At 44.6% G+C, this 25,361-nt stretch overlaps 1 long non-coding RNA gene across 1 annotated transcript in view; it reads left to right on the top strand.

Annotated features, from left to right (window-relative positions):
• Window positions 1-296: 296 nt before the first annotated feature.
• LOC114218087 (uncharacterized) overlaps window positions 297-25,361 on the top strand; it is a 36,591-nt gene continuing 11,526 nt past the window's right edge. The window contains exons 1-2 of the long non-coding RNA XR_003611108.1: window positions 297-501; window positions 19,133-19,229. This is a non-coding gene — a long non-coding RNA (uncharacterized LOC114218087). The remainder of the gene's footprint in view (window positions 502-19,132; window positions 19,230-25,361) is intronic.

Here is a 25,361-nt window from a genome sequence, read left to right as displayed (position 1 = left end):
GTTCAGCAGAATCAGAAGAACGAAGGGTGACCTGTTGGACTGCAGATCGCAGGGAGCACCCCCAGACTTTCTGGTTGAGTAGGTCTGAGATGGGGCCCAAGAACGTGCGTGTGCAGCCCATTCCCAGGTGCTGCTGGTGCTGCTAACGAGGGGCCCGTCCTCCGACTAGCACGGCTGTAACTCATTCTCCTCACTGACTGGGGGGACCAGGGTTCCTCTGTGCCGCTCACCAGCTGCGTGACGCCAGGCGCTCTCCTGACCTCTCCAAGCGCAGGTTGCTTTTTGTGTTGCAGGGAGTGATGCTAACTTCATCATGAGAATGTGAAGACCTTTTGAAACACCAAGCACCTGACCCAAGCCCGGCCACAGAATACGCTCTTCAAATTGGGGTCCGCAGACCACCAGCAGCACCAGGGTCCCCTGGGAGCTTGGAAGACCTGCGGTGTCTGGCCCCACCCCAGACCTGTGGCAGCAGACTCTGCAGCGTCACAAGAGTCTCAGGTGAGAATTATGAGTGTTAAAGTCTGAGCGAAGTTCTACAAGCGCGTGGGTCCTCATTTCCCAGTTCCAGCCGAGGGTACTGAGGCTCAGAGAATGGGGGTTTCTAGCCCCAGACCAGGCATCAGAAGCTTGAACCCCCAAATCTCCCCCAGTGTTCCCACTCTGTCCGATTGCAGCCGCACCCCGAGGGTTTGATTCCCCATCTCAGGGGGGAACGCTCACCCTCACCCCGAGCACAGGTTTGCAGCACCCTGGGAGGCACCCAATGCACAGAACACGCATCCACAGCGAACTTGCCTCCTGACCTGGGGCTCCGCCAAGAAATAGATCGAGCCTGAGAGAAGAGAAGGGATTTCTGTACCTGAGGGTTTGCTCGTTGGACTTTTTGATTTTTTTTGTGTTGGATCTTCACACTGAGGTTCTGCTGGAATCCTCGTGGGCAGGAGAGGAATAGGAAAGAGAAGGGATAAAAGCAAAAGCCACGCAGGGTATGAGTCCCGCGGGGAAAGACAGACTCTAGGCTGCCAAGGAGAATGACTTGCTCACAGGGAGAAACTGGGTTCTGTTCGAACACATGGTGTAGCTGAGTTCCCACCACAGAAGTCAGCCCCCTCAGTGTTCTGGCGTGGGATTCTTTGCGAACAAAGTGCTGTTTGGGAATCATTACCATTTGTAGCTCTTTTATTGTATGAACCAAATGAATCCTTCCTGAACATTCTAATGAACACAACAATACAGAAGTGACTTTAGCAGAGTTAGCAAGGTAGCGTTGCTTTTTTTGCATACTGATGAGTACTGACATCTGAAAAGTAATCTGACAGGAAATATAAAATAACCAAATTTATTTGATAATGAATAAAATTCTGGACACTGTCCTTCCCCCGTAAGTGTATGGCTAATTTTGTCATCGAACTTTCTCTTCGACACCTCTTGCGTTGCGAATGAAGGAGTCTGCTTTCATTTCATTAGACCTCATGGACCTGAGGGAGGCTGGATGCACATAAACAAGCCGTCATCCCAAATACCATGGCTACAAGATTCACACTGCCCATTATAGTGGAAATCAATACAGCGGTACTCACTTTATAGCTAGTAGAAGTTCAGAGATGGGAAGTAATTTATCCAAAGTCGTGGCCAGTCCAGGTTGGGGATATGCTTAAAATTTAGATCCCTAGTCTGAAGCCTCTTCATATAAAGCATAGACATAAAAATGGTGAGCTCCAAGTAAGAGCTAGATTTTAAACTTTTGAGTCTTGGTTTCTTTGCCTAAGCTATATTTTCTCCTCCCTGGCCCTTAAGCATTGACATCTCCTGGATATAGCGCCAGGGTTATGTCCATGAAAACAGAAGCGACTTTGGGGAAAATGGATTTCAGCTCGGCCTTAATCAGAAGCCCCCTTGTGAAAATTGGGCCTCCAGTTCAAGACTGAGCAGAGCCCCTTTGGGTGAATCCACAACTCAACTCATTTAATGAATGAGGGTTCTCAGAAATTTGCCTCCTCTCCCTCCAATCCCCAAATACACTCCGGGATTCAGTGCGATGGGAAAATCAAACAGTGACTGCCTCTAAGCAGGAGAGGATAGTGATTTTTGGCCAGGAAGGAAGGAGCAAGGGGGAATTTTCTGGAGGGAAAGTAATGACCATTTTCACCGGGGTTTGGATTAGGTGGTACGGCGCGCATTTGTCCAAACTCACGGAACGATACACTGAAGACTTGTGTGTTTCGTTATATGTGAATTTTAGCTATCCTAAAACCTTGGGTAATGAAACAAACTCCCAGGGAAAATATTTGGGATGGTGACAGGGTTAAGAGCTGGAAGTGTTAAATTTGCATTTTTATCAGCTCTGTCATCATCCTCACCAACCACAAAATACAAAAGTCTTTAGACCACGTCTGTAGGGGGAGGGGTGGGTGGAAGTAAGAAGAAGCCAAAACCTGTATCTAAAGTACACGATGCATATTCCGGGGCAATTGTCCTTCTGCAGGCACTGCCAGGAAACCAGCCCTTTGCCCTGAACTGAGCAGGCTTCCTTTAGCAGCTACTCCTTAGGTAAAAATAATCACTAGGGTTGTTGGGGGGTGTGGAGGGCGGGGAAGCTGAAGGACGGGAACTCGGTTGTGAAGCCCCTGGTGGAGACCCCGCCTAGGGTGGTGGGAATTGGGCATCTCCGATTCTCTGATGTCTTCCCCTAAGTAAGCGTAGAAATGGGTCAAAAACTGGCAGGGAGCAGAGGCCCTGCTTTAGGATAAAATCCATTACATTATGGGTTTGGGAAAAATTAAAAAAGCATGTGGGTAAAGAATAAATGTTACTAAGATTGTATTGTTTGAGGGTCTTCCTGTTCGCACCTTGAGAATCACTCTATTTCCCCAGGTTACCAGTGTGGTGTGCTGCTTTTATTATCATGCAAATTTCAAGCCTAGAAAACACAGAGAATAATATAACAAAGAGTAGTATATCCACGATTCGGTCTCGGAGCACCCGGCTGGCTCAGTCCGTGGCACCTGTGACTCTCGAACTGGGGGTCGTGAGCTCGGGCCCCATGTTGGGCGTGGAGCCTACTTAAAAAAAAAGTATATTTCCATGATCCAGTCTTGTTGGATTACTGTTTTTTTCCTTTTTTAAGATTTTATTTTTAAGTAATCTCTACACCCACCGTGGGGCTCAAAGCTATCACCCCAGAGATCAAGGGTTACCTGCTTCACTGACTGAGCCAGCCAGGCGCCCTGGGATTACTTCTTTTTCGAGAATGCAAGGGTGTTTTACTTTGTGATCAGTGATTATTAATAACTAAAGAGTTCAAATGAATCAGAATTGTCCTTCTATGAACACTTATACCCTCTTGGCTTTTTCCTCCCCTTTACGCTACACGTACTTGGATATAGGCGTTTGGACATGATAACTGGTGATTGGTTGCTGTTCCTGTTTTCCTAAACAGGTACATATAGCTCTCTGAGTAACTGCTCTTAGCTTTTGCTATTTATAATTTATAGAGATTTTTTTATTTTTTTTTTTGCTTAAGGGACTTACTGTTAAAATAATTGAGGCATATCTGCTTTTCCAGCTCTACAGACTCTATAGTCTGGTTGCTTTATAATTATATTTTTTTCAGCTTCATGGAGATTTAATTGACATATAACACTGAGATTAAGGTGTACAACGTGATGATTTAATACACATATATATTGTGACATGATGACCACAGTAATGTTGGTAACACCTCCATGATTACTTTTACAGAAATTTGTTGTTTACTTTTTGTTGTTGTGATGAGAACACTTAAGATCTATTCTCTTAGCAACTTCCAAGTACATAATGCAGTATTCTTAACTAGAGTCGCCATGCTGTGCATGAGATCCTCAGGACTTACTCATCTTATTACTGGAAGTTTGTACCCTTTGACCACCATCTCCCCATTTTCTGTATCCCCTAGCCCCTGGCAACCACCAATGGTGGTACTCTCTTTTTCTTTAAGATTTTTAAAATTTACTTATTTGAAAGAGAGAGAGCACACACAAGCAGGGGGAGTGGGAGAGGGAGAAGCAGACTCCCTGCTGAACAGAGAGCCCAATGCGGGGCTCGATCCCAGGACCCTGGGATCATGACCTGAGCTGAAGGCAGATGCCTAACCAACTGAGCCACCCAGGTGCCCCACCAATCGACACTCTGTTTCTGAGTTCAGCTTTTTTAGATGCCACATATAAGTGAGATCATACAGTATTTGTTTTTCTCTGATATATCTCACTTAACATAATGACCTCAGGGTCCATCAATGTTGTTGCAAGTGGCAGGATTTCCTTCTTTCTCATGACTGAATAATATTCCATTGTGCATTTACTTATGTATATAATATAATAGCCATATAGAAACATCTTCTTTATCCATTCATCCATCCGGAGACACTTCAGTTGTTTCTGTACCTCGGCTATTGTGAATAATGCTGCAATGAACATAGAAGTTCAGATATCTCTTTGAGATCCTGATTTCATTTCCTTTGGATATGTACCCAGAAGTGGAATTGCTGCGTCGTAGGGTAGTTCTATTTTTAATTTTGTGAGAAACCACCATACTGTTTTCCACAGTGGCTGCACCAAGGGATACTCCCACCAACAGTGCATGAGGGTTCCCTTTTCTCCACATCCTCGCCAACTTGTGTTAGCTCTTGTCTTTTTGAGATGAGCCATTCTATCAGGCGTGAGGTGATAGCTCATTGTGGTTTTGATTTGCATTTCCCTGATGATGAGTGAGTGACGTTCAGCATCTTTTCATGCGTCTGTCGGCCGTCTGGATGTCTTCCTTGGAGACATGTCTATTCAGGTCCTCTCTTCATTTTTTTAAGTTGGATTGTTTGGTTTTTGCTATTGAGTTGTATGAGTTCCTTATATATTTTGAATATTAACCTCATGTTATAACACTATCAGCAATTTCAAAATTTTAAAATGGAGATCTTTATTTGTAATGTAAATCAGCCATTCTCCAACATTTAGTCTTAAGAATCTGAGGACTCCAGAGGGCTCATGTTTGTGTGGATTTTTATCAATTGGTGTTACCAGGTTAGAAATAAAAGTGGAGAAAAATTTCTAAATACTTATTTATTAATTTATTTAAAATCACAATAGCAAACCCAATATGTGTTAACATAACACATTTTCATGAAAACAACTATTTTCTTAAATAAAAAATTTATTGGGAAAATGGCATTGTTACACATCTTTGCAGTCTCGTTCATGTCTGCCTTAATAGAAGCTGGATTCTCATATTTGCTTCTGTATTCAGTAGATTTCTTTACAAGATTTTATTTATTTGAGAGAGAGAGAGAGAGAACGAGAGGCGGGGAGGGCCAGAGGGAGAAGCAGACTCCCCGCTGAGCAGGGAGCCCGATGTGGGACTCAGTCCTGGGACTCCGGGATCATGACCTGAGCCGAAGGCAGACACTTAACCAACTGAGCCACCCGGGCGCCCTTGTATTCAGTAGATTCTGAAACATTGTTTTGTTCAGAAAATATAGAGAAAACCCAGCCTCCCAAGGATAAGTATTTGGAAATAGGAGGAGTATACTAACAACTTTTTCAGGTAGTTGTAGATATTCTTCTATGGTACTACACCAAATTGTGACAAGTGGTAGTTTCTTGAAGAAAATATACATTATGAGATTTGAAACCATAGTAATGACGTTTTTGTACTCTGTTACATTAAAATTCATTGGCTTATCTTACATTTTGAATGAATATTTTACCCATGCATGATTTTGTAACATTGTGTGTTGGTCATGAGGGAAATATTGTTTCATTGAGTTATGTAGATCTTCCTTATACAGTATAAAATAAAATCACACTCATTAATACCACTGATCTCCTCAGAGAAGTCTTTAAATGATGGGAAGCTGTCAAGCCCATGGGGGCATATTCAAGTTTTCTAAAATTGTAATTGTCACTTGAAAGCTCAAGTTCAAACTCAAATTTTATTATTGGCAGCAAATACTGTCAATTGTTTTCCTCAAACTGACAAGCCCATTTTGTTCATTTTTGAGAAAATGTCTGCCTAGTCCTCAACTCTGTAAAAACCCCTGGTTGTCAGTTAGCCTTTCGAGTTAAAATGGTATCACGTGAAAACAACAGCTAGTTTACCTGGCAACTCAAATATTGGCACTTGAAACAGTCACTGAGTGCTTTTCTTTTCTTCTGAGATTTTATTTGAGAGAGAGAGCGAGTGAGTACGAGTGGGGTGAGGGGCAGAGGGAGAAGCAGACTCCCTGCTGAGCAGGGAGCCCGACTCGGGGCTCAATCCCAGGACCCCAGGATCATGACTTGAGCCCCCCAGGTGCCCCCAAACAGTCACTGAGGGCTTTTCCTTGAGACAATATATGAACATTGGTAGATGGCAGAAAGGATTTAGACATACTTCTCATTTTGTCACACAGAATTTATGAAGATGTGTACTCAAGAGTTGAAAGATAGTAAAAGTAATAATTTTACTGGCGTTTGTGTTTTCTGCAAGTGCATGGTGGTGGGAACACAATCCCTACTAGTACAGCGTGCACCAATGCCTTCATTCAAGTTCAGGTTCCAGCACCTTTACTCCCCACTGCTTTGTAACACTAGTGCAGATATCAGCATGGTGAGAAAGACAAGTAACATCTTTGAGGCATTAGGAGAATAGTTTTGACTTCACAGAACCCTTGAAAGGGTCTTGGGGACCCCCCAGGTATCTGGCAACCACACTTTGAGATCTAGTTGTAAAGGCTCTCAGTATTTTTTTATCTCCTTTAGGTAAATTTAGTGTCAGAATTTTACCTATTTAGCATTAACAGATGAATTTAGCGTTCTTTTAGTCAGGAATTCCATGTGTATATATACATGCCAGCAATACAATGTGAGCAAAAGCAAAAGTGTATATGCCAGCAATACAATGGTGAGCAAAAGCAAAGTCTCTGCCCATATGGAATTTCTATTCTACTGGGTGAGACAAACTGTAGTCCAATTATCGGGTAACTGTAAATGTAAAATTGTCATAAGTGCCATGAGAACCACAGTAGGGGCAGTTGGCTTAATCTGTGGGTGGGAGGTTAAGATACAGTGTTCCTGAGGACCTAATGTTTGCCTTAAAACCTCGAGGGTCAGTAGGTGTGAGCAGGTAGAGGAGGTGGTGATAGTGTTCCCAGGCAGCGGGACCAGCACGTGCAAAGGTCCTGAGGCAGGAGGGAGCTTGGCATGTGGCAGAAATGGGAAACAGCTCTGAAAAGGAGGGAGGCTGATGGGAGATAATGACAGAATGGGAAGAATAGATGAAAATATATTGTAGTCTCCACTAGCATTTTGGCTTTTATGCAGAGAACAAAGAGGGGCCATTGAAGTGTTTCTAGAAAGGGTGGCTTGATCGAATTGGCAGTATAAAAAGATCACCTGGGCAGCAGTGTTGAGAATCAATGGATGATGTTGGGGGGTTGGGCAGATGAATGCAGGGAACCATTTTTCAGATGGGGAGGCTCAGAAATGTTGATGTTTGCCAAGAATCACACCACTCCCAATCTTTAAAACTAGAATTTCCCACTGTTTTTATTTTTCAGCTCCATTGAGGTATAATCGACAATTAGAATTGTAATATATTTACGCTATTTTTTTCTTCAAGCAACTGAATGATATTTCTGATATAGAGGCTTCTAGGTTTGGGGGGTGGGCGGTCACGGACACCTCCTCTGGGATTCTACTGACAACTAATAACCTTCTCCCTAGCGAGGTTCACATTTGTACACACACACAATTGACACATTTCTAGAGGTTTTCTTTTGAAACCCATTCAGAGACTGCCCAAGACCATTTGAGACCCAAGGTTAACAAGACTTATTCTAGGGCCTTTCAAAGCTATCACTGGTGTTAAGTCTGGTCCCTGGTAGATTTTTTTAAAATAATCATTGAAAACACTAACCACTTTAGAGTTCCAGATTAAAAATGGGTTACTCTTCATAGAATTACCATGTAACCAGCAGTTCCACCCCTAGGTGTGTGTTCAAAAGAATTGAAAACAAGTGTTTAAACAAAAACTTGCACACACACGTCCATAGCAGCACTATTCACAATAGCCAAAAGGTGGAAACAACCCAAATGTCCGGGGCGCCTGGGTGGCTCAGTTGGTTGAGCGACTGCCTTCGGCTCAGGTCATGATCCTGGAGTCCCAGGATTGAGTCCCGCATCGGGCTCCCTGCTCAGCGGGGAGTCTGCTTCTCCCTCTGGCCCTCTTCCCTCTCGTGCTCTCTCTCTCTCATTCTCTCTCTCAAATAAGTAAATAAAATCTTTTAAAAAAATAAAAAAATAAAAAACAACCCAAATGTCCTTCAGTGGATGAATGGACAAATGAATTGTGGTCCTAGGCATACAATGAAAGTATTTGGCAGTAAAAGGGAATGAGGTCCTGCTGTGTGCCACAACATGGATGAACCTTGAAAAGACTATACTAAGTGGGAGAAGCCAGATACAAAAGGCCACACGTTGTATGATTCCATTGATATGACATGTCCAGAATAAGTAAATCCATAGACAGGCAGAAAGTAGATAGTGGGTGTCTGGGACTGGAGAGGGGACAAAGGGAATGGTTGCTTTGTGGGTACAGGGTTTTTGTGGTGATGAAAATGCTCTGGAATGAGATAGAGGTGATGCTTGCACAACATTGTAAATGCCACAAAGTAGACAGTAATAGATGGGCTTTTTAAAGACTTTAAACCCGAAGCACCATTCTTTGTATTTGTTCCTTTTGGCCTCTTTCCTGAGCTGCTCTGGGTCAGCTATTCCTCCCTTGTTGACTACAGCAGTGGTTCTCAAAGGTGGGGGCAGGGAAGGGGAGGTGGATGGTTGGGACTCCCAGGGGACATTCAGCAATGTCTGGAGACAGTTTGGTTGCCAAGACCTAATGCTATCTAGTAGCTAGAGACCAGGGATGTTAAATATCCTACGATGCACGAGACGGCCCTCATAGCAAAGAATTCTCTGACCCCAAATGTCAATAGTGCCAAGGCTGAGAAACTCAGGATTATAGTATTGTTACCGTATAATTGAAAATGCCAATACCTACTTATTATGGGCATTCTTATGGCGACAGCTCCCATTCTCTTGGTCTCTGGGGCTTGTGATGCCAAACGCTGAAAAAGCCCCAAGGAGAGGGTTCTGGAACCCTATAGGGAAATCAAAGACCTCAGCCTTGTTACTTGCGGATCCCACAAAGGCTATATCCCATAAGGTCCTAGGGACGGCATGGAACTAGAAAATGGAAGTTGACCCTTCCATGTCTGGCTGCATGGTATCTGCATGCTGGCCACCTGGCAAGGGTGAGCGGATAAAGAATAAGAATGTTCTTCACAGCATAAGAACCACATGATCTGTAAAGGAAGGAAATGAGCATAGTACCATTTTTCTTTATCTTTTCAATTATTCTAAGAATTGCATTGTCAGTAATTTCATTCTGAACCAAGGTTTATTTATTGATTTTTTTTTTATTAATCTACTTATAGAAGGTTGGTCCTTTTATCTTACAAGGGAAACACTGGATATATGGATCAGTTTCATTCTCTTTAATATTATTTGAATATTGGTAAAAACAAATGCTTTTAAAACAGGCATGATCTTGAATGAAAATCAGATCCTCCATTTTAAAAACCTTGTCACTGCCTTTCTTGAAGGGAGCAAGCCCCTAGTGCATAAAATGGCAACAGATTCTTAAATATTCTCCTTATTATTCTGCAGAGAGATGACATGTTCAGAACACCCTTAACTACACTTACATTACTTTAGAAAATACCTTAGGGAAAACCTTCAGTAATTATTTGCTTGCTGGAAGATTTACTCTCTGAAAAATTATGCTTGGTCTTTCCCTAGCTGCTGAAAAATGTCAGAACTAGGACATATCATGCTGAACACATTGTTTGACGATTTGGCGGTCACACGGGGGAGGGGCTTCATTGTAGTTCCTCTCTAATGGGTTTGGCAAATGCATCTGTACCTGCCCCTGCAGTGGTAAACTCCCCAGCAGTGACCATCCAGAATAAATGGCAAAATCATGTTCGAGGACAGGGAGCAGTTGCTTAAGTGGATTCACTCATACTGAAAATGCCAGGAAGTCAAATTCACATTTTTCTTCATCTAGGGGTCTGGCTAACCCTTTCTAATAACAGTGCACACTTCTATGAGGCCACTGAGGCCAGGACGTCATGTGTTTGTGATTGGAAGACTATTGCTACAAAAGGAAGTGATGTATTTGAAAGAAATTAACAGATACACACGAAGGTGGGTGTGAGTTTCTCAGCTTGGAAACGGATTCTGTCCTCAAATGGTTGCATGGAAACATCTGTTTCAAACCATTCTGAACTAGGAAGAATGTGGGGACCAACTACGGTTTGCCTGGAAAACGCTTACCTCACCCTCTTGACCTAAGGGATGGTGTCTGGACAAGGGAGGAAACAGAAGTGGCCTTGGAATCACATCCTTTTAAAAACAAAACAAAACAAAACAAAACAAAAACCATGTCCTTGTGCTTTTTTGAAGGGTTTCTTCACAGCATAAAGTTCCCCAAATATCCTCTTTGTGTTTATTTTTTTTAACCCCTTACACAGTTTCCCCACAGTTAGTATCTTTCATGACTGTGGCATATTTGTCAAAATGAAGAAACTAAAATTGGTGTAATTTAACCAAGCCCCAGACTTTATTTGAATTTCACGTTTTTCCATACTGTCCTCTTTCTGTTCCAGGATCTCATTCAGGACACTACACTGCGTTTAGTCATCATTTCTCCTACTCTTCCTTCTTGGCTTTTGATGACCCTCTCTTCTTTGCCTGACTATAAGCTTCAATGGGCTCTTAAGAAGCCCTTCTAAACATACCAGGGCCATCTTTTCAATTGTGTCTGTTGTAAGGGAGAGGAAAAAAAAACAAAACTTTTCCTCTACCTTCTCAGTTCTGCAGTTGGGTCCCTGGAAATTAAACTGACAAAAGACAGGTTAACAAGAGAAAAACTGAGTTTATTAACATGAGCTGAGTGTATGTATATATATATGGAAGAAATTCAGTGATAACTTAAAGTGGTGGTTAGAACTTAAGCTGTTATGGCATCTTAACAAGAGTAAGAGATTTGCAGAGAGGTGACAAGACAAAAGGAAAACAGGCTTAGGCTTTTAGGGGTGACAAGCCACAGTAAAGTAAATATATGTGGGGAAACTAATGGAAGATAATGGTTAGCTAGTGAAGTTCGTTATGGGTAGATTCCTCTCATCTCCAGGCTAATAAGAGGCTATGGTTGTCCCTGGTGCTTAGGAGTCTAAGAATTGTCCTCCTCTTCCCGGTATGAGAGAGGGACACCTTTACAAATGGAATTTTATGTTCTGCTTTGAGGCAAATGGGGAGAAGGCAGAGAGCTATTTTTGGCATCTGCTGTTTCTCAGTTTTCTTCAGCTCAAAATCTTATGCCAAAGTAGTTTATTTGGAGCTATCATATTCTGATCCCCTGCACTATAATTCAAAAAACTAATAAACCAAAAACGAACAACAACAAACAATTTTAAAAACCAATCAGAAAAACTTGGGAAAATTTAAAAATTCAGTGAAAAGGCTCTCCTGGTTGCCATTTTACCTACATAAAATCAGTCATCATCCATTTAATGAATTTATTTTCTACGATTTTAGTGCCTGTTCTGGCATAACTCAACATACAGCTGGATCTATTTCATGGGTCAGAACAAGAGGTCATCAGGCAATAGGAAGGACTAGACTAGGCAAGCAAGATATTAGAAACTAGACTTCCGGGCTGGGAAAGGACAGAAATTTGGACCAGACCATGCCTAACTATATGAGGGCAAGTTCAGAGAGCGGGACCATAGAACATCTGGGAGACCCCAGACAGGTAGCGTCAGAAATTGAAGCAAATAGGGGCGCCTGGGTGGCTCAGTTGGTTAAGCGTCTGCCTTCGGCTCAGGTCATGATCCCAGGGTCCTGGGATCGAGCCCTGTGTTGGGCTCCCTGCTCAGTGGGGAGCCTGCTTCTCCCTCTCTCTCTGCCTGCCGCTCTGCCTACTTGTGTTCTCTCTCTCTGTCAAATAAATAAATAAAACCTTAAAAAAAAAAATTGAAGCAAATAGTAGGAGCATGGGGACAAGGGGTTGGGAAAGGTGGACGGGCAGATGGACTGGCAGTGAGTGCCAGACAGGGTTAGGTGATGTGCAGGAGCCAGTCAGCCATGAGCAGGAGGTTGGCCAGAAAGAGCAGAAAGGACATCAGCCTGCCCTCATGCTGCCTGTGAATCAGAGGCCGGATCTTGGTTTGAGATCTCAGAGCTTAGGTTCTGAGTTGTATCTCTGGCAGGGGTTGACCATGCAGGGACTACCCAGAAGCAAGATACCCGGGATACCAAGGTAGAAAGGTGAGCACAGGAACCCCAGCATTAGAATTAGGGCAAGGTAAGAGCAAGGTCAGAACCCAGGTTAACCTGAGATTATATTAACTTCCCTACCAAACAAAAGATACTAAATTCCCCCTGAATAGGAAAAAAAGTTACCGCTAACCCTAACTCAGAGTTTCAGCCTTGGCACCAGTGAGATTTGGGACTGGATAGCTCTTTGATGCCAGGGCTGTCCTGTGACATCACAGAATGTTTAGCAGCATCCCTAGCCTTGACACACTAGATGCCTATGGCACCTCCATCCCCTGCCAAGGTGACAATCAAAAATGTCTCTAAATATTGCCAAACACCCCCTGGGGACAAAATCACTCCTGTTGAGAACTACTGCTCTAAAATGAGGCTGACCCAGTAAGAGGCATTAAATGGCCTCAGTTTTAGTAGAAAAATGCCTGGGGGAAGAAAACCAGGCCAGTTATTACAACCCAGAATAGGAATCAAGGGAAGTGATGCACCTAGTAAGGCAGTGTGGATGCAATGGCTCCTTCATAGAGAGCCACTGCATAGGCAGGTGTTAGAAAATGTTGGTCTTCGGTGGAGGGAGTCCGGGACCATAAATTGCCTTGCTCCATATCCACAATATATATGGTAGAAGTGGGTATGTATTCACTGATTTAGTGGGTCAAATGAAATTGACTTGTGCTTAAAGCAATGTTGGACACACAAAGCCAGAAGAAATGAAAACTGTCTTTGTGTTTTCATACCATGAAAGCCATCCGAGCCTTAAAATGCCTTTGCCCAACGTGGGACATATTTTACTGAATAATGCCCTTTTGTACTCTTACGTTTTTTTCAGTTGAGTCTTATAAAGGCATTGTGTAGAACTTTTTTTATCCCAGAAAATAGTGGTCATTGAAGCATTTTGGTGGACTTGTTACCATTTACATACAGTTCTAGCGTAGATTTCTCTGATTTCCTGTGTGGTATTGATGTTTGGGAATAAACTGCAAAGAGCAATGATTTCCATATACTTTGCTGCTTAAATCCACGTGAATTTCTTAATTTCATGTCACGTTGCACCATTACACTGTGGTTGGCAACTTCCAAAATGGCCCCCACGATCCCCACTTCCTGGTAATTGATGTGGGAAACAAAGGCAGAAGAAAAATCATTACAAAAATTTCCTTACTACCTACAGCTCAGTGACAAGTCCTTGAAACAGGCAGAGTGACATTCCTCTAAGGACTCAGCTGCCTTGCTGTTAATACTTTGCAAAGGGCAAAAAGGCAATCTTAGCTCGACCCCCAGGATTCTGTAAGTCTACTCTAACATACAAAAATTCCTTTGGAAACTTCCTTTATCTCCACCCACCAAGATGCATGTTGACATTCATCCCCCAAGCATATGACCCACTGATACACATCTGAAGGGTCTCATGACTGAGTACTTCCTAAACAGTAATGAATGACCTTTCCCCAACAATAGCTAGCCCCCTCAGGATCCTGGAAATCTTGTTTCCAAAATACCTGGGAGGCTTGTGCTATCCCAAACCCCCACCCAACCTGAAAGTATATAATGAGCCACTGCTCATGACCCCAGGGCAGCTCTTTTCTGCCCACGGGTCCCGTCCCCGGGCTTTAATAAAACCACCTTGTTGCACCAAAGACGTCTCAAGAATTCTTTCTTGGCCATGGGCTTTGAACCCTAACGTCTCTCCAACATCAGTAGTCACACCTTGTGTAGTCCCCTCCCTTTGCGTGATGGCCGGACCTAGTGACTTGCTGTTGGCAAATACAATATGGTGCAAGTGATAGGATATGGCTTCCAAGATCAAGTTCTAAAGATCATCACTTCAGCTTTGCCTTTTCTCTGGCTCCTCTTGCTTGCTGTCTCCTATGGAGAGACCTATGAGACAAAGAACAAAGAAAGACCTCTGGCCAAGGGCACCAGGGTGGCTCAGTCATTAAGCGTCTGCCTTCGGCTCAGGTCATGGTCCCGGGGTCCTGGGATCGAGCCCCGCATCGGGCTCCCTGCTCGGCGGGAAGCCTGCTTCTCCCTCTCCCACTCTCCCTGCTTGTGTTCCCTCTCTTGCTGTCTCTCTCTCTGTTAAAAAAAAAATAATAAAAAATCTTTAAAAAAAAAAAAAAAAAGACCTCCGGCCAAAAGCCAGCAAGGAATTGAGGCCTTCAGTCTCACAGTATGGAAGGAACTGAATCCTGCCCACAAGCACTTGAGCCTTCAAATGACTATAGCTCCTGGCCAGCACCTTGACCACAGCCTGCGAGAGACCCAGCTGAGCCACTCCCAGATTCTTGACCTGCAGAAAGTGTAAAATCATAACTATTGTTATTTTTTCCCCTTTTTATTGTTATGTTAATCACCATACATTACATCATTAGTTTTGGATGTAGTGTTCCATGATTCATTGTTTGTGCATAACACCCAGTGCTCCACGCAGAACGTGCCCTCTTTAATACCCATCACCAGGCCATAACTATTGTTATTTTAACTTGTTACATTTTAGGGTGATTTGCTAGGCAGCCGTAGATGACTAATGCATACACGAAGCTCATTCTGCACTTAGATCGGTGGCCTATTCTCGGATCGTCCAGTGAGGCAACAGAGAGTTATGGAGACAAAACAATGAAACTTGAACTCCAGCTCCTGCTGGGTAGAGAGGGGCCCTGGGGTAGGAGGACAGCTGCTGACCGTGACGCACAGATTTTAAGGCTGCTGAGAAATGAAAGAGAATCTACCTGCAACGTGGAAACAGGAAGTCCACCATTTGTAGCCCTAAGACCGAAAGACCCGAGTGTGTCTAATCTGCCCAACGGGGGGGAAGTGGGAGGAGAGAGCAAAGCGGAGAGCAGCAGCATGAACACCAGGCGCAGCCTGCGCTGCACAGTGGGGAAGGGGCGCATCCGGGCTTTGAGGAGCACCAAGGGGTCCCGGAAGAAAATGACGATGGTGGTTTCAGGGGAAATGTGAAACATGCTTAAAAAGAGATTTCTAAAATGTGATGCTTGATAGGAAGTCAAACATCTCTAACAACCACAACCACAACCCCCACAGAAGAAGAAGCCTCAGCCGCCCAGCCCTCTAGGTGACTAAACTATACTGGGTTTTCCGGACAATTCCATAGGCCCAACAGACAGGAAAGAGCGAGAGAGTCAGGGATGTGAGAGTCCATTCTTTGTAACTGGACAAAAACACTTAAAGACAATAAGAGTACTACTGATCACGGCACGAAGCAGTTTATGGTTTCTTGAAACTTCATGTTTTGCCCCTGAGGAAGCTAAGCCCTCACAACCAAGGTGTGTGACTGGTGGAGCCAGCAGAAACCCAGGTCACTTGATTCCGAAGCGCGACCTTTACCCACGGGTGCTGTTGGCAGCTGTAACAACCGTGCAGCCCAAGGTACGAGCAATCCGAACAGGATGGCCCTTGAGCTGAGCCAGCCTGGGGACCCTTGCTGGGCCATGCTGGCTGGATCGCGGGAGGCTAGCGCAGTGACCAGGGAAGGAGGGGACCCCACGGTTGCTCAGGTCACTGTCGATTGAGTATATGTTTATATACTAACAGGTCCTGCGGGCCTGTCCTTTGGTACTTAAGCATCCCATCAGATGTACCGGTGCAGGTGGGCGGAGAGCAGCTCTGTTCCCAGCCAGTCTGGTCCCGGGCCTCCTTTCTCTAGGGTCCTGTCTCCACTTGTCACACAAAGCCTGGACGTTTATTTCCAGCACAAACTGACTAAAAGTGAGGGAGAAACCAGACTGTCTGTTCCCTCGAGCATTTGTAGACAGACAACTTTTAAATAGAAGCACCCACATGGGATTCTAAAAGCTGTGCTGGCATGGTGAGCTCTGGTCGGAGATCCCTCTAGAAAGAGAAAACTCGAGTGACCGTCTTGTCTCGTGAAAAGGGGTGGGGGGTGGGATTTGGCTGTTTAGGGAAAAGCTGGTCTCTTCATCTCATGTAAAATCACAAGACCATGGTGTAAATTTAAAGTAGTCACAGAGTCGCCCCCCTCCAGCCTGGTTGGTTCATTTATGCTGAGTGCAGATTTGAGGAAGAAAGCCGTATATTTGGCCTTAGGCTGGGGGATGCCACTGACCGTGGAATATAAAGAAGTGCTTCTCTACCCTAGAGTCACCCTCCAAGGATTTTGGTGATCGATCTGCGGTGTGGCCTGGCAACGAGATTAAAATCTCCCCCGATGATTGCCACGTGCAGCCCAGGGTGGGGATCACTGGTCCAGAAGGATGGCAGGACGTTTGCAGGCACCACAGTTTGGATGGAGTTTTGCCACTTACGAGTTGGATCGAGTAAATGACCAGATTAGCCCGGTTCGTTTTCCCAATAAGCCACCCAGGTGTTGGCCCAGCTTTTCCCCTCTGGTGCGTGGAGGGAACTGTGGTCTGGTCTTTGCGACTTGCCTCTCTGTTTTGTTTCCCCTGTTTGCACTTGAAGGGAGAATTAACGCTTTAACAACTTCTTTGTGCTTCTGTTTTATCATCCTCAAAGTAAGAATACTACTCAGGGATCGGTAGCCGCTATTTTTGTCGCGGTCCTGCAGGGACATAGCTAATGAACCAGCCGGGGCGCTGGTGGAGCAGCATTTGGTGGCAAAAACTTGCAGAACCAGGGACAGTAGCAAGGGCGTGAAGCCCATTGCCTGGGGCACTCTAGCATGGCTGTGCCGGACACGGGAGAGAGACCCACACCCTGGGCTAAGCGAGAGGGTTAGGGAAGCCCAGTCCCCTCCGTGTATGAAGGTTCCTAGAGAACTGTAACATGACAGAGCAAAAACCTTCCTGGTTGTAACTGAGCAGACATATGCAAGAACACTTCAACTGTTACAACACTATACAAGGGAAGATGGAGTTATTGTAAGTCTCCTATGTTTTCATGCATACCATAGTCCTACACATCCTTATCATTGTTCCATGTTGGGATTTTCTGGGGCCATTTTCCAGATAGTGCAGTATACCATTTCTCAAACTTTAATGTGCATGCCAACCACCCAGGGCTCCTCTTAAAATGTAGTTTCTGATTCAGTGATCTGGATGGGGCCTGAGATTCTGCATTTCTGTATTTTCAGCATCTCAGTGATGCTGAAGCTCCTTTTATAAAGAAGGTACCGGGCATTGTTCTAGTTGCTCTGTCTCAAGGCACACATTATGGCCATCAAACATTGCCCATTGCCATCTTTCTCTGGTGTATTGGCCTCCGTTTAGAGGGGCCAGACGAAACATGTATGTCCCAAACATACTTAGGTAAAAGTTTACTTCTCGCTTGTCTGAAATTCAAACGTAACGGGGCTTCCAGCTAAATCTGGCTACGCTAAACCCCACTAGCCTCTTCCCACTTGTAATCTGCTGCCTCTAATCTGTTGGGGCAGCAGGAGTCGAAAACAGAGCTTGAAATGAGAGCTGCCAAGTGTAAGAAGCCCTCAATTTTTTCCCCCCGTTTACACTTGCTTCCCCATCGCGTCACACTATCTCCATTCTGACCAAATCTGTTTCCCCAACTCCTCACTCCCGAGTTCTGAGACTCTGACACCCAGTTGCCTCCTCACCATCTCTGCCAGACTGTCTAGTGAGATTTCAAAACTAACATGCTCAAAGCAGGACTTCTTGACCCAGCCCCTCCCCGGCTCTCCCCGGGTTCTACCAGTTTCTCCTCCCATAGCCTGCTTCCCCGTTTGTGGCACCAAGGGCCAGCAACCTAAGAGCCATTTGGGGTGATCTTTTCCACACACACCCCTTTCCAGTCCATCGACGTGGCCCTGGTGGCTCTCTCAGAACATTTCTCCAATCCATCTGTCCCTCTGCTAAAAAATGAAATTTCAGCTGAGTAAATTTCAAAGATCCTATTGACTTTATTCACTGATAGTCACGACTCATTGAATAAGCAGCATCTGTTCCAGCAAATAGAATGGATCTCCGAGAGCTGTGCGGTATGAAAGACGTTTGTAGGCCGAAGGGGGCAGGACAGGGAACTTCCTGGGGAGGAATGGATTGTTTCAGGCAGTCACCTGCCTTTGGTGGCTGGCAGGGGTCCATCAGGCCAGTTACTTCACTAGTGCTGACCAGGTTATTCTAGATTGACTGGCTTAAGATCCCACTCCCGGGACAGGCTGAAACTGTAAGTAAGCCAAGTGATACGTCTCGGTTTGGTGATGTGGGCTTCACACAAGTGACTCCATTTTGGGCCTGTGGCTCCCTTTGGCCACCTGTCATTCCCACTGCTAAAATCCCTGTCTAGGCAGTCACGCCCTCTTGCTTGGACTAGTGCATGGACTTACCTGGTCTAGAATCTCTTCTTGTCCCCTTGCCTCCCACTCCCCACAGAGCAGCAATCAGATATACCCTTCGCCTCCTCCCTCGTCAGCTGGCACACCCAAAACCCCATAGCAGTTCCCAGTTGGGATTATTGACTAGAAGCTGGTCAAGTCTGCAAGAGATTCCGAACTGGGGGTGATTTTGCACCCCCCACCCCGGGGCAATGTTTGGAGACACTCTGGGCTGTTATCACTAGGGGCATCCCTGGTCCCTAGTGGGTGGAGACCAGGGACGCTGCTGGGACAGCCCACGCACGGACGCCAAAGAACGTCCAGTCCCAAATGTCAGTCATGGAGAGGTGGAGAAACGGTGGCCTGAGGTGAGTGGGGTCCCAGTGCTGAAGATGAAAGAATGAAGGACAGTTTCATGCTGACACACAGTGCTGCATTAATGAACACCTTCCTTCTCCAGCTTCCTGCAGCTGCCCCAAGGGGGACCGCTCCTGGCTGGACAGATGCAGCAAAAGACATCAAGACACTGTGCTGAGAGCCTAGTGAGCTCCCACCAGGTAAGCAAGCATTAAGTGGGATGCTTAGAGTTGATATAACATTGAACAAATGAAACCCTAGTAAAGCGTAAAACAACTGAAAACCAGAGCCACGTGTGCTGAAGGGCTGTATTTCCAGAGCTCCCAGGGGATGGCTGATGAAGGCCTTGCGCCAACGGGCCATACCGGCTGCCCAGAGAATTTGCAGAGAGCAAAGGCCTCTGATTTGTTCCCCCAACTGTTAGCTTTAAGTGAATCAACGGTAAGAAAGTTGCCTTTGGTGTCTCTTGACGATTAAAGGATGATGTAGGGAAAAGTGTTTTGATCTCTCACAAAAACCATGAAATTTTTTTTCTTCCATTGAAACATCTTTCCAGTAACATTTCAACAAATTAACAAGGGCAACTTCAAAATGTGTATTTCTTCCACCTTAAAAAAAACGTGACAGCAACTGTTGTTCTTTTCTACTTCATTAAGCTAAACAGACTTGAGATAAGGCCGGCCTTTCCTGCTGCTGAGTAATCCCATGGAGTATGAATAAAGCCACCGAAGAACTAATAGCTGCTAACGATCTCCCTCCACTAGCTTTCCTGTTAGCCATTTTTTCCTCTTAGCCATGTTCCCCCCTGCTGGGCAGGAAGCAGTCTGTGGCGCGGTTTACCAGAGAAGCCCCTCTAATCCCCTGTCACTTGATAGGCAAAACCCAAACCTGTACTTTGTCCAACAGGTCTCAGGAGCCCCACAGTGACAAATAGACGAAGTAACATGGCGGCGGTCCACGGGGATGGGGGGGGTGCAGAGGACTCCCATGAGAGACACAAAATGGTTGCCTTTAGGAATCAGATATTTAGGGGTTTAGGATGGTGAAGGAGTTCTCAACTCTGGCTTTGTGTTAGAATCACCTGGAAAGTTTTTAAAAGTTCCGATGCCTGGGCTGGGCCCCACTCTCAGAGTTGCAGATGCAGTTGGCCTGGGGAAGGCCCAGGGCATTGAGATACTTTGAAAGTTTCCCAAGTGAGTCTAGTGGACACGGAGGGTTGAGAAGTACTGCCCTAGCCCAGGATTTCTCCACCATAGTGCTGGTGGTATTTGGGGCCAGATTGTTCTGTGCTGTGGGGGAGGCTGTCCTGTGTGCTGTGCGGTGTTTAGGAGCATCTCTGGGCTCTACCGATGGGAGGCCAGTAACATCCCCTCCTGCTGTTGTGACAACCAAAAATGTCTCCAGATATTGCCAAATGTCAAATGTCCCCTGAGGGACAAACTTGGCCCCCCCCCCCCACCTCGCCCCAATCCCCTGCATTGAGAATCACTGTCTTGGCCATCGTGTGCAGAACGTAGTTCACTGGTGACCACACCGATGGTATGGTTGGGGGAGTGGGGGTGGAAGTTCAGCTCTCCGAAATAAAGATCTAAGGAATGAAAGAACTGTTCACGGTCCCACCCTCAGCCTCAAGGTGGGATCAGTGGTGCCTTCCATAACTCTACACTGAAATACCTTTCCTCTCGATTACAGACATACACAGACTACATTGGCTCTGTAATAAGTTATGGTCTATATATTGAATATACAAATCCATAGTCAAAATTGTCTGTGTGACATTAAAGATCTATCTCTGAGAGAAAAAGAAGACAATGCATTCCCTCTCTAATCGAGTTGTGTGTTCCCCTAGGTGGCCACCTCCCCTCCATTCCCTGCTGCTCCCGGGATAACTTTCCCGCTTTGGGGACTCCAGCATCGCTGTCACCAGCCACCAGTCACATGTGGCTTGGTAGCTTTCAGCTTCAATTAATGTAAGGGAGATAAAAGTAGAAAGTCAGTTTCTTGGGCACACGAGCCACATTCCAGTTGCTCAGTAGTCAGGCATGGCTAGTGGCTACAGTATTTTAATGCTGCTAGAGAACATTCTCATCATGGCAGGGAGTTCTGTCGGACAGCCCCTGTTTAACCGTAGAGCTTCTGGTGACACTTTCACGCTTACATGTCCCTGCTAGTGCCCCACTGCTTCTTGGACCAGATTAGCTTGGCACTGAGGATGGTTCACGACATAACCGCAGCTGTCCCTTCTAGAGCCCCCTCTGCTCCTCTGTCTCCCGTGTACAGCTCACCACCTGATAGCAGAGACCACCACACTCTTCCACCTCCACAGCTCTCCCTGTGCTGTTTCCTTTGCTGCGAATGCTATTTCTCTAACTTCTTCACTAGGAAAACTCACTTTTGAGCCTCAGATTCAGCTCAAAGTCATCTGCGTACGTGTCTCTTATGCATAAGGCAGAGCTCCTCAAGGTCGAGGAGGGGCTCCCGTCCTCTTTGCATCACCGAAGGCTAGCACTGTGTGGGCACCCACATCTCAGGCAAAAGAATTAATCAACTAGCTAATGAACGAAGGCGGCATGATAGACACATTGAACACCACAGAAATCCAAGAACCCACACTTGGATGAAACTGATGGTGCCTCCTTGGGAGAAGAACATCTGCCTTTTATTTTCCGAGCAGAATGAGCAGATCTGGTGACTCCGGGCTCTTGGCTGGGATAGAAGATAAATGCACTTAAAGCTTGTATCTGATGGGTTGATAGTCTCGGAGAGTAAGAAAGCAAAAAAAAAGGGGAAATTTAGCGCTCTCCTATGAGGATTTCAACTCTTCTATCAGTGAAACAGAAATACCTCAAGAGAAAGAACATTTAAATAGTAAAAAACCAAACCAAAACAAAGGCAACAACAACAGAGAGGGCCAGCTTAACATTACAGCTGCACAGTGCTTCTGCCCTGGACTATTCTTAACTCTCCCTAAAGGATAGTTTGTCTCTAGTGCAGACCCCAGTGTTGTATCTCACACTTCCTTTCTTTTTCCCTCAGCACCTAACACGGTGTCCAGCACACAGCTGCACCTCCTCCAGGAAGCCTTCCTTGACTTCCCCTGACTACCCCTCTTCTGTGAACCGGAAACACCACGTATACTGCTTCATCATGTACTAACTTGTTTTACGTACTGTCTCTTTAATGTCACTATGTTTTTCCTCAGGTCAGAGACTATCTCTTACTCTTCTTTGAGTTTTCATGGCTATTAAGAGTGTCTGACACTGCAATAAATCTTTGATAAATGAATAAACCTTGGCAGTGGACAATCCAGGTTTTAAAGGAGAACGACAGTATTTCTTTGCAATAGTTAACAGTATTAGTAGGAATTTTTAGAATTTGAAAGGAGGAGTGGGGGAAATTTTATGATTGTGAATTTTTTTGGATTTAAAAAAACCTTTGGGTGGCTTAGTCGCTTAAGTGTCCGACTCTTGATCTCAGCTTGGGTCTTGGTCTCAGGGTTGTGAGTTCAGGCCCTGCATTGGGTTCCACGCTGGGCATGGAGCCTACTTAAAAAAATAAGTAAATTTGTTTAAAAAAACAAACAAACAAACCTTTGGCGTTACTTGGTCTGGATAAAGACACAACGATCATTAAATAATTCTAGCAAATAGAGACAATTCTAGAAAAAGAATCCATGCAAGATTCCTTTTAAACCTGTGGATTTCAATCCAATGAATAAATATTGAAGACTTGGGATGAGCAAATAACTCTGCCAAGAGAGAAAAAAGAAAATGCTTCTGCCACTTAACATTTCATAATTCTGTGACCTTATTATTCTGAACGCCTACGGAAGGTATTTTTAAACCTTGGCAGTCACATGGGGTAGATTTACATGAAGAACCAGGCATGATGGAGTCAGACCTTGCTCTCATCAAAGTTTCACTACGAACTGGTGCCAACGGGTCATTTTCAGATTCAGGCCATCGGTTTATGGCTTCACCCCAGAGTGGGCTAGACAATCACATGCCACTTGGCAGTTTTCAAGGTGCACGTTCTTGCTGTTTAATGTTCTGTCCCTTCCTCCGGCAGCCAGATGGTTAATCGCCCTTCCTTAAGCACACGCACATGCACAGAAAAGGTGTGAGGAAGGGCCCTGGGAAGGGGAGCCTCTCACACAGCCCTGCCGAGTCATGGGCTTGTCGACCCAACGATGGTGCCTGAAAGCCTTTTCAGCCACACAAAACCCTGGGTTTCTTCATTAGCATATCAGAGGTGGTGCAGTGGTGGGAAATGCCACGGGCAACAAAGGACACAGCTCAGTGGCATTTTGTCATTGGTGCTTACAGAAGCAGAAAAAATGATCTTCGGGCCAGGGCTGCTGTGATGGACAGATGTTGACATATTTTCTTGGGTGACCAATGTCTGCCCAGCACCCCGCCCTCCACTTGATCTGTACTCAAGGTTGCCCATCCCCCTCCAAGAGCACAGTTCCTGGACCAGTACATGAGGAAGAGCCGTGTCCCGGTCAAAACCTTCCTCTAGCTAAAATGAAGACACAGTTTCAGTTTTAACTTCATTGTGACTGGAAGGGACTTGCCCTTTTTTTCCAGACTTGAGAGACTTAGCGGATACATGATGTGACGATAAATAGGAGAATCCGTTGCCAGTAGCTAATACCGTCACAGAGACTGAATCACTGTTTATGTCACCGAAACTCTTGTCAGGAACCTGCCATCTTATCATTTCATCCTGAAAGGGAGGAAAGGCGTTTAGTGACAAAGTAATTTCACATTCTCAATGTTAAGTGATTTCCGTTCTGTGATCTATACTTTCTAGCCGTGGTTCTCAACCGGGGGGGATTCTGCCCCAAGTGGACACTGGGCAGTGTCTGGAGACATTTCTGGTTGTCACAAATTAGGGCTGTGTGTGCTACTGGCATCTAGTGGGTCAAGGCGAGGGATGCTGCTCGGCATCCAACAATCCACAGGACGGCCCCGCGTGACAAAGACTTCTTTGGTTCAAAATGTCAGTAGTGCAGAGGCTGAGAAGCTCTGCTCTGTGGCCTTCTTTGTGAATATAATTTACAAATTCCCATCAAGACAAATTGCTACTGATGAATGGGCACCTCGAGGGACTTAGGTTCCCATGTTCACTATATTAATTTGGAATATGGAACCGTTTTTGACAAAGAAACAGGACCTACAGGATAATTTCTCATCTTTGGCTGTATCATTGGAAGATTTGATCTAAGCAGTGGGTGTAAAATTTTAGAAAATTGTATATTGAGCACAGAGGGGTGAAAATTTTCCTACGCGCAGTAATTCTGCTTGCTTACAGCCAACAACATGTCTTTACTTCACGCTCGGCTGAGTCTTAAATATACTCCAAATGGCATGAAATGTGATTAAAGAATTCTTCCTCCTCACTTGGAAATATTTATAACCTCTTAGAACATGACACATTGGGGTAAAATATACATTGTTCAAATATGCATGCATTATATATATTTTTATATATATACACACACACATATATAATTAAATCTGTATCTAAAATCACATGTTGTAGTAGGTTTATGTTATTTAATATCATGTTTTCGCAAATCAAAATTTTTTCAGTTCGATATTTAGAAATCAGAATATCAGTAATCTCATATATACACATATACATCCACATATATAAATAGATACAGATGTGTAGAAAATCATAGACAGCTGACCCTTGAACAATGTGGCTATTAGGGGTGTTCACCCCCTGTGCAGTCAAAACTCTGTATATAATTTTTGACTCTCCCAAAACTTTACTACTAATAGCCTACGGTTGACCAGAAGCCTTGTTGATACCATAAACAGTTGATTAACACTTTTTTTGTATAGGTATCATATACCATATTCCTGCAAGAACGTAAGCTAGAGGAAAGAAAGAATGATTAAGAAAATCATAAGGATGAGAAAATACACTTACAGTAGTGTACTGTATTTACTGAGAAAAAAAATCCGCATATAAGTAGACTCATGCAGTTTGAACCTGTGTTGGTCAAGGGCCAACTGTGTTGTTTTCCTTAGATACCAGTTGTTCTACCCAAGTAGCTAAACCACTCCAGATCCCAAACTCTAAGGACTATTGATCAGTAGTTATTATATACATTGCTTTATAAGTTAGCTAAGTACCTTCTTTGTAGTGTCAAGTAGATGTTAGATGCCAGGGGAAAAAAAATGATAGACGATTATAATGAACTTTATAAAGAGAAACATAAAATAGAGACCAAAGTGAATTGCCTTAATCCATCTTCAGTTATCTTATAGTCTGTAGAATATGTGTTTTTTTTCTTCAACGTTTCAAATTAAAATTAT

The sequence above is a fragment of the Eumetopias jubatus genome, unplaced genomic scaffold, assembly GCF_037043125.1.
Source record: "Eumetopias jubatus isolate StellerSeaLion01/CBP00866 unplaced genomic scaffold, mEumJub1_p1.0 scaffold_11, whole genome shotgun sequence".
NCBI classification, from domain to species: Eukaryota; Metazoa; Chordata; class Mammalia; order Carnivora; family Otariidae; genus Eumetopias; species Eumetopias jubatus.
This window is presented reverse-complemented; position numbering and strand designations above follow the sequence as displayed.